The following is a 9,340-nucleotide window of genomic DNA, read 5'->3' on the forward strand; positions in this document are numbered from 1 at the left end:
CTTTTGTTTTGCCAAGGATAATATTGCACTTGAGTTGAGCCAGTAGTGGTGAAACTGGTCCTCTGGTTAGTTCTATGGAACTTTAGCGAGTATATTTGATCTGTTTGAGGACAGCTGGGGGGGTGGGGGAGGTGGGAGGCAAGGAGCAACATTTGCAGAGGTGTTCTCATGTGTATGCCTCAGAACACCTTAGTCACAGTCTCTGTGACTACACTTTATGGAGGAATAAAGACATCTAGTTTCCAGGGATTAAGTACTCTGGCCACGCCCACAAGGCCTTCTCGTGGCTGAGCCAAAACCTAACTCTGGGGCTTGCTAGTTCGAGAGCCTGTGTCCCCTACAGTATCACACTTACCATGGCCTTTGTGCCTTTGTTTGTTTTAACAGCTGAACTGTAAGCAATAGTAAAGACAGGACTCTTGGTAGCTCTCCAGTAGGGCAGGGCAGGCAGAGCAAACATGTTACCCACCCTGGTAACCTGGGAACTTCTTAAAGATGTCAGTCAAAGCCTTTTTTTTTTTTTTCAATGTGAGCAGTTGGGAAGTTTGGGGCCAATTTTTCAGTGAAACTCATTTGGGTACATAAGAAATCTAAGGGGCTGGAGAGATGGCTCAGCAGTTAAGAGCACTGACTGTTCTTCTGAAAGTCCTAAGTTCAAATCCCAGCAACCACATGGTGGCCACAACCATCCGTAATGAGATCTGATGCGCTCTTCTGGTATGTCTAAACAGCTACATCTGTACTTACATATAATAATAAATAAAAATCTTTGGGCTGGAGTGAGCTAGGTCAATTCCTAGCAACCCATGATGGCTCACAACTATCCATACAGCTACAGTGTACTCACATACATCAAATACATAAATCTTTTTTTAAAAAACGAAATCTAGATGGCAAGAGCAGATGAGAGGAGTTGTGAAAACGCTTGGGGCCTTGGAAAGCACTGAGCAGCATCAGGGCTTGCTTGTAAGGTGTTTGGGGAAGAAGACCAGTTTAGCAGAGTCCACTGCATCGACTACAGAATCTTCTACATTTTAGACAGAGCTCTTGATTCCCCCCCTGCCCTGCCCCCTGCCTGTACCTCTGTTGCTGTTTTCGTCAGGTAGGAAATAGACTTCAGTAGCGATGCTCTGTCAAGTGGCCATGACTGTCACTCTAGTGTCCACATCTCCCTACGGCACCAGTACCTCCCAAGATAAGCCAAGCTTGGTGCATGATAAATACAGAGGCCTGGGAATGTGAATCTATCTTCTCCCCTTGGTCATTATGCAATGAGCAATCAACAATACAAAAACCCCAAACCCACAAGACAAAAATCTTTCAACCTTCGATTTTTTTTTTTTAACTGTGTATTTGCTAGCAAGATGCCAATCACAGCATTCAGAAGGAAGAGGCAGGCAGGCCTTCAGGCAGCCTTGTCCACATAGCAAGTTCCAGGAGAGCCAGAGCTAGCTAGCTAACTAGCTAGCAAGCTAGCTACACACACACACACACAAACCCAAAAATCAAACCTTGACCTCTCTGCCTCAGGCTCCTAAAGCAATCAAAGAACTCACTACATATCTATGTTCTTTGCAGATCTCAGAGAGATGATGATGTTGAAACTCAGTCGAAAAATTATTGGGAGCAAAGCATTTTGCATGGGTGTTGAGGTACGGTCTGTTGCTATATATTATAATGCTAAATTCTACATCCCAAGGTCTAATTGCTGCAAGACAAAGCAATCCTAACGTATACCAGCTTTCATTGTATAAACCTTGCCCCCCCCCCCAAGAGGTAGGGGCTTGGGTTCCCCGGCTTGGGGTCTGAGACAGACCACAATGAGAGGAAGAAAACGTGGGGAGGGTTGTCATGGGGGGAGGTGCCGTGGAAGGGGTGCTGGGGGGTACATAGATCGTGAGCTCATGGCTATGAAGGGCAGCCAGTTGAAGCAAGAGCAGCCTAGGTGGAACATGACAAGTGATGTTTCAGGGCTATTGACAGGGAAGTAGACAAACTTAGCAGAGAGGTTTCATAGCTGCCCAGCTCTGGTGCTTAAACACTTATTATAAATATAAAGATTTTTGTGTCTCCTATTTGGGAACTAAATGATCTAAGGTGCGGTAGAAACCCCCAAATAATATTTACCTCAACATGTCAGGACTCTGCAGCCCCATGGAAAGCCCGTGGCCCTCCCTACCCTGCCCTATCTCAGAAAATGCCTCCTCCTTTCCACCCAGAATCTCCTCACAAGAGGCCTGGGAACTGGCTGCCCATAAACTCTTGCCTTCCCAAATATCAAAGAGACTCAGGCCTGGCTTTTTCTTTATTTCTATCAAGGGGCCTTTGAATCAAAGGGATTTTTTTTCCTTCCTGAGAATGAAAACACTACAGAATCTTGAGGGACCAGGCCCTAAAAGAAAACAGTCCAGCTGGAATTGGTTCAAGGCCCTCGTGTCCAATTAAGGGACCACTCCCATTCCTGAGCCAGCTCTGGCTCTATCTTTCTTTCTCTCCCTCCATATCCACACAGGAATGCACTTCTGCAGCCAGAAGGAGAGGCTACTATCACCGGGACACTGCTGGCACAGTAGAGGGCTCCTTTGGTGGGCTGGGCCTGTCAAGGCTTTAGACAAAGAGCAGGGACTACAAAATAATGCAGACACCTTCATGCCAACCCAATCCTGCTCCTTACCAGCCCAGAGATCCCAGAGAGACTCCACCATACCTGTGGCGTGATGAAAAAAAGAAAGGGAAGAAAACACTTCAGGAGCTTTCTGAAGGGGTAGGCACAGCCCTTCCCGTTTTCTTTTCAAATAGACGGAATGTCAGTGAGCTTCCTCCAGGGGCAACTGGTCGCGGAAGATCTCATAGCCACTGCTCCTCCTTGGAGGAGCAAGCAGCGGGCGATGCCCCCCGGAGAACGGCCTCTGAGCACTTCGCTGCCTCTGAGAGGTAACCTGAGCCAGCTCTAGCCTGCTGGAGTCCCTGGTGTACTTCACACCCACAAGGCACGCCTTGGAATCAGATAGCCAGGCCCATCTTACACCCTTCTGCCCGGCGTTCAACAGTTCCAGTAGGCATTAGCACCTACTGTGTACCAGGAGGGTTGGCCCTGTTTGCAAGGAGCCACACTAGGTGAACTTTGGGTCTCTCCCGTCTTAGTCCTTGCCCTCACCCAGACAAAGCCATTCCTCAGAGTGCCCTCGTTGTTTTTATAGGCAGAAGTGTTGTGCCCAGTGAGTGAACACAACTATAAGAATTCCCTTATAACCAGCATCAGTGACTCCCAATGAATTACAACGCCCCAGAGCAGTGGATCTCAAACTTCCTAATGCTGGGACCTTCGAATACAGTTCCTCATGTTGTGGTGACCCCCAACCATACACTTATTTCATCGACTCTTCATAACTGTATACTTTATTCATAACTTTGCTACTGTTATGAACAGTGATTTAAATATCTGGCACACAGTATATCTGATATGAAGGGTTGAGAACCACCACTCTAGAGCAATGGCTTGCACAGTGTGTTAAGTGCAGGGTGTGTCAAGACCCATGACCTCTCCCCTTTTTATTCAAGCTCCTGTTACAAAGAAATGAGGTGCTGTCTCTGATGCTGGACATCCTGTCAGACACTGGGGAGGGAGGACTGAGATACCAGCTCCCTCTAATATTCCGTGAGAAACAGCAAACCAGAGACAGGTGACCATGATAGGGATGTATGATAGGCACCGTAATGGGCTGAAGCCATACAGAGGGGTGTCAAATCTAAGCTCTACCAGAACAAGGATTGTGCCTAGCTGGGTTCTAATGTCTCTTTGACATCTGGCACATAGTAGGAATGCTACAAATATCCGCTAGACGACAGTTGCTGGGAAACACGGCTCATATTAATATAGTTTATGAACATAAGGATGAGAAGGCTCCAGAGAAAGGCGATCTTGGTGATAGGAACAGTGCTAGCAAAGGCTCAGGGGTAGGAAAGTAACGAGAGAATGCTGGGAGCTAGAAGTGACCTATTGTCATCTACAAAGTACAAGCAAAAATAAAACAAAACAAACAAAAACACCACCACCACCACCACCACCACCACCACCACCACCAACAACAACAACAACAACATGTAATTGAGTGGCCAGTACGGGAAATATCAGTGTTTCAAGTGAGTGTACTATTTTGCCTTGGGATACATTTAAGGCTAAGCCTCCACTAACAGGCTGTAGATTGGGCATGGAGAGGGAACTGATAGATCTTAGGAGGAGATGCTGAAGCCTCCTATGATACCAACTTGACATGGCAAACAGAAGGAACACCTATATCTAGAAAGGGCTTTGTGCTCTATAGAGGGAACTGCACAGACTCTCTTGCAGAAAAAAAAAGGGGGGTGGTGGTGGGTGGGGGAGAGTTCTCTCTTCTGTTAGCCAAACCAGTCCTCCACAGGCTCTGTTACCTGGGCTAGTGACCAGCTGGGAGGAGCAAGGGGGTCAGATTGCGTTTCTGTGACACAGGTCTCTGGTACCTTCTCCTTCTGTCCCCTATGGCTTCACACCTCTCTGCAGCTGGGTGCAGGCCCGTGCCCTCAGAGCCTAGCATGTTCTGACTGCTTCCCAAGTTCCCGGGCCTTCCTTTTCTTTTTTCCCCACAGAGGTCTATCCTGTGACTCCCTAAGTCTCAGAAGCTGCCCGGGCCAAGAACTTAAATCTGACACATAAATTCTCACAGCTATAGGGATGACATGTGGGACCAGTCAACGCTGCTTTACTAAGGTAGCATTTCAGCCAGGTGAGTGCAGGAGGAACTGTAGGGCCATGGTGATGCAGGAGGGAGAAAGTCGGCCTGAAGTCTGGGACAGACACTGGCAGCAGGCATCCATAGGGACAGCTTTCCTCGTCCCCATCTGTCACACCTTTCTAAAGGACATCTGACTGGAATCCCTGATCCTTGCTCTAATGTGAATCAGCTCCTGTGACTAATGAGAGGAGAATGAAAGGTCCAGGAAGATAATTTTTCTTCCTTCTAAGAAGAGACAGAGACTCAGACCTGAAGGGACTCCTCTACTGGACCCAGGGAACTTGCTGGTCTTGCAGAGATGGGTACCAGCAGAGGTGCCCGTGGTCTCAGTGAGGAAGTCCTGGACTGCCAGCCTGGGTGGTGTCAGATGCCCAGGGCCTTCTCTAATGCTCCAGGAAGTGCCAGAGCGCATGCAGGATGTGGAGCTCCCCGAGCAGGGATTTGGGGCCCATCTGACCATCCTGGCCTCAGCCACTGAGGGTGATTGGGCAGCCGGCTATCCATCCCACTCACCCTTCTGACTCAGGGCCACTTTGGAAACCTGCTCTAGCACTCACAGAGTGCTGCACTCAGAGCTTCTGCTTCTCCTCTGGGGAGGAAAAGATTCCCCAGAGACTTTAGAGCCAGCGGTTCTACACCTTCCTAATGGTGCGACCCAGTTCCTCACACTGTGGCAATTTCCCCCAACCATAACGTTATTTATTTATTTATTTATTTATTGCTTCCTCATAACTGCAATTTTGCTACTGTTATGAACCCTAATGTAAATAGCTGCTATGCTGGGTATAGGATATGTGAAGACAAAGGGGTCATGACCCACAGTTTGAGAACCACTGCGTAAGGGCAAGAGGCAGAGAAGATAGCCATGGGCGTCTCAGCTCACTGCCATTCCATAAGGAAAAACTTACATCAGCATGTAGTGGTACATACCTGTTATCCCAGCACTTTGCAGGCTGAGGCAGGATGCTTTCTGGATGGGACTAGCCTGGGCTACTCAGTGATTCCTCGTCTGAAAGGAGGATGAGGATTAGATGGTGTTTCCTGGCTTTATTTATTTATTTATTTATTTACTTATTTTTGTTTTGTTTTGATTTTTGAGACAGGGTTTCTCTGTGTAGCCCTGGCTATCCTGGAACTCACTCTGTAGACCAGGCTGACCTCAAACTCAGAAATCTGCCTGCCTCTGCCTCCCAAGTGCTGGGATTAAAGGCATGCACCACCACCGCCCGGCTATTTTTTTTTTTTTTTAATAAGCCACCAACAGCTCTCTTTCCTTGTTGCAGAGTTTATTCGTATGTAAAATGGCCTGATACCCACTGTCCTCAACTGTACTGCACAGCAAGGGTGCAATAATGACAGGGGCTCAACTTCCTTAGCAGAGAGGTACAGTGGTCTCTGCTTGCAAAGGGACAGCGGGGAAAGAAAAGAGAGAGGGAAGAAGGAAGGAGGGAGGGAGGGAGGGAGGGAGGGTGGAGGGAGGGAGGCAGCCTTATCTTCGATTCTCTGTTGCTCATGAGTAGATAAACAGCAAAAGCACCAAATGCAACACTCTGTGGGTTTCCCAGCACAGCCAGCTTTAGAAGAGAACAACGCCAACCACTGAGCTCCATGTCCCATCACTCCTTCTTTTGATGCACCTTTTGGGGTGCACTTATACAGGACCTCACACTTACCAGCATCATGTCCACACGCACACACAGGACTGAGAGCTGAGGTGTCTGGGTGGCAGGATACGAAAGCTCTAGTCCTCAGGGGCAGGTTTACAGGCTCCGCCCTCATAACCCACCCTTTCACACCCAGGGCCGCAGACACTTCCATCAACCTCTTATACAGGAGCATTACGAAAAGCACAGTACTGAGCGCCAGCAAGCCGCTCTGCTCTTTTGTTCTTGGGACCTCTGCATGCCCACACAAGCACAGATGCTTCAGGCCAAGGGTATCTCAGACTTGAACAAGTGCCCTGCGTTCTGGGTCAGTGCTGGGGGAAAGAACACCCGCCCTCAGTTAGAAGCTTGTCCAATTCCCATTGTCTCGCCATCTTTTGTTCTTGTGTTTGGGTATTTCTCACAAGTAGCAACCAACACCTGCCAGTGACTTCAGGGAAGCAGGTGTGAGGGACAGGCTCGACTCCAGCGGGATTCTCTCTTCTTTCTGGAGGGCAGTGATTCATATGAGAGGCAACAGGAACATACCATAGAACCAGCCACTGGGCTTGAGTGCCTTACAGGAGAAAGAGGGGCAGCCAACAGATTGTTACAACAGCGGCAACAAGAGCGTGGGTTTTGATGGGAGGAGGGGGAGATTGCCAAAGTGGATATCCAGACAGACCCTCAGGACTTCATCGCTGTGGGAATGGAGGATTGGAAGGGAGGGAGATGCAACGGGCTTGAAGACTGTGAGCTTCACTAACTAGAGAAGCCAAGTCAAGAGGGGGCTGGTTGAGGAGGCAAAGGCCAGGTCTATTTCAACAGATGGGGCTCCCACACAGCCACCCGGCATTTGTGGAGTAGCCGCCGTGTTATTGTCATAGCCACTACCAATGCGTGCTGTTGCTCAAGCTCTAGGGTCTGTGGCACTGTGGCTTTTCCTGTATAAAGGTCATGAGCTTGCAAGGGTGTGCCATGGGTATTCGTACAGATTGTGTTCTGCGGAGGCAGATGGAGACTTGGCTTGGGATCCACACCTGTAGAAAGGAAGAGATGCCCAATAGAAGAAAGGGTGGGGTCTGTGGGGGAAAGGGAATGCGAAACATCAGTAACTCTGCAAGAAGCTTTGGGGGGAAATGTCACCCATCAAAATAGCCTCCTGTGACGAGATGCCTGAACCTTTATTGCCTTGGCTTGCTCAGACCATAATATGGGCTATCTTAAAAGGGCCTGAGCACCTGAGAGGCACATCTGGAAGACGTAACAGCTGGAGGCAGTCTGCTGACTCACATTCACAGCCAGTCCCGATTCTTCCATAGAAGGAGATCTGGGTTGCCTCATTTGGTGTCTTCCACAGACCCCAAGGCTTGCAACCCTGCCTCATGGCTTCGCTTCAGCTAGCTCTGCACTGCATAGCACTGTAGCTGATTGGCTCCTCAGGGAAGACCTGATATCTGTTCATCTGATTCTCCCTCATTGCAGGGGACAGAATAAAAGCCCAGAAAAAAAAAAATCTACCTTTCAACAGTCAGGGCGCAGTGAGTGAGTCTAGGTCTGCCACTGTGTGGTCCGACCTCCCCTTAGCTTTTTCTCGACTCCTAAGTGGAGACAATCTGATGCTCTGAGAATGATAAAGGAAAGACCACAGCTCCTGCCTGTGGAATGGCAGATGCTGTGCCCCTTCTTCCATGTGTACAGCCCTTCAGGAAGTCCCAGTGTCTTTCTTCCCAAAGTGAGGTGAGCACAAGACCGGGAGACCAAATCCAGGTTCCCAGGGAGTCCCCAAACAGGTTCTTACTTCTGGCTTTTATCCTGGGGTTAAGTCGGGCCAGCAGAAGTTGTTCTGGAGTCTTCTATAATTGTTCTTGCTGGAGTAAGCATTAGCCTAGCCATCCATCTTCATGGAAGGTTTTATGGGAAGCATCCCAGGAAACTCCCTCTGGGTTTTACTGTAGGGCTGTGGTTGAGGCCTCTCCAAGACTGTCCGGTTGAATGTTGTTAGTCTCCCTTAGAGGCGCCGTAGGGAGCCTGGGCATAGGAAATGATTATACTTACCTGAGGCAGCTCTGCTTTGACTTAGATCAGGAGGCTCAGAGGTGGCTTTGTAAGTCAGGAATTCTGGTCTAGATTGAAAACACCCCAGTGCAAGTGCCTGGGGATTCATAGCACACGCCAAGGTAGCAACTGCTCTAGGCTTGACCTGTTCCTGCCTTCTATGTTTCTCTCTCTCTCCAAAGTCTCTCACTTTCTAAAACCTGTGCTCTACCCTCTATGGCTATTATAAGCGTGAATTCTTCCTAGAAGGATGTAAAATATAAATAACAAAAACAAAACCAAGTAATGCCTTTTGGGGAGGCTGTTTGTTTTGGGATTTATCTCTCCTTTTCTATGTGGGACCACTTTGAAGGGATGGTGCACTAGACTATTAGGGGGCTCGGGGTATGCCCTCGCCCACTGCAGTGCAAATTATGGTAGCACTTGAGAGAGGTTAGTATGCAAATGGAGTCACTGAGCAGCCAGATGTGCTGACTGCATCGCAAACATCAGGTCTCACAGTCCTCAGTTATCCAGAGGACAGCGCATGCTCGGAATCTGGAAGCCTGGCTGCCTCACCAGTTCTGGTCCAGACATGGTAAGGCTTCTCCCTGGGCACAGCTGAATTTATTTTGTACACCACAGACCTTCTAGGTGTTTACATCTCTCCAGAATGCTCCGTCTGGCCACCATTGCCTTCGCAGCACTGTTTCCTCGAGCTGGACATTTCTAGTCTTGCTTTTTTTCTCCTGCAATCCTCAGTGGCCTGCCTGAGTGCTCTTTCCAAGCTGACACATCAACATGGCTCCTCCAACTCCATGTCCCTAGGCAGAACGTATCAGCACTGGAGAGATTTGAAAACCAGACGTGTCTACCTTTCAGCCTGTG

The sequence above is a fragment of the Mus caroli genome, unplaced genomic scaffold, assembly GCF_978045245.1.
Source record: "Mus caroli unplaced genomic scaffold, Mus_caroli_1 scaffold_18, whole genome shotgun sequence".
NCBI classification, from domain to species: Eukaryota; Metazoa; Chordata; class Mammalia; order Rodentia; family Muridae; genus Mus; species Mus caroli.